Source organism: Oxyura jamaicensis (genome assembly GCF_011077185.1).
Source record: "Oxyura jamaicensis isolate SHBP4307 breed ruddy duck chromosome 3 unlocalized genomic scaffold, BPBGC_Ojam_1.0 oxy3_random_OJ101568, whole genome shotgun sequence".
Lineage (NCBI taxonomy): Eukaryota > Metazoa > Chordata > Aves > Anseriformes > Anatidae > Oxyura > Oxyura jamaicensis.
Window position 1 is genome coordinate 18,035 of NW_023303744.1, and position 1,049 is coordinate 19,083.

The window sequence follows — 1,049 nt, forward strand, 5'->3', positions numbered from 1 at the left end:
GAAACAATTGGTGCTTTCACTGCAAAGTGATTGATATGGTCTTTTCTGACAACCTTACTAGGGCAGTTGAGTTATTGCCTTGCACATTTCAGGATTTCACTTGACAGTCCTCAGATATCATCATTTGTATGTGGATCCATTCATCTACCTGTTTTCCCAAGGAAATCTGACAAATCTAAGAGTGGTTTCAGTCATGCCCCTACCTACCCCAGCCACCAACACAAGCCTCAAGACTCCCAACAAAATGTTTTCAAATGAGGCAAATATTTTTTTTTTTAAAAAGTGCATTGTCAGCCAGCATGAATTTCAACTTATTACCTGTTTAACACTTGTGGAATAGACTGAATTTTATAGTTTTACCTTTTTTTTTTTCCCTTTCATTCTTATTTTTTTGTTCTTTTTAAAATACATCTTTATGGAAATTTCTTCATGGGTTGTCAATATCTTGCCTAGGAAAAGTTACAAATTGTTCGAACCTGTAACTCTTAAAAAAAGAAGAAACTTATTTCCTTTGTATTTTTATAATGGTTGAACAGTAACAATAAAAAAATAGTAAGGGTGTCATTCTCCTAATTTAAATACTGAATGTTCATTAAACGTTAGTCCAGGTATTTGTAGGAACTATGCCAAAATAAATGAAATAGGTACAAACATGAAAAATACACAGCTAATCCATAAATAGTACTTAAATACAAGCCTAGGAATAAAATAATACACATTAATGAGGAGTTAGTGAAGAGAATTAAGAATACAGTGAGATTGTAATAGCTCTTATTAATGAATAAAATGAATTTGTTGATTAAGGTTCAGGGATCATTAAAAACTTGCTGAGTTAGTAATCACTTACATGTGCCTGCCATCTAACACCTCGAAAGCAGAACTGACCAACGTATGAACTTTATTATACCTGTTTTCTCATATTTTTCTCCATATAGACTTCAGCTGAAGAGAGAATGAAAGTTACAGCACTGAACTATAAAGTAATCACAAAATAATTAACAGCTCCTAAGGTAGGGATGATGCTAGTGATATCATGAAATCAAAAATAA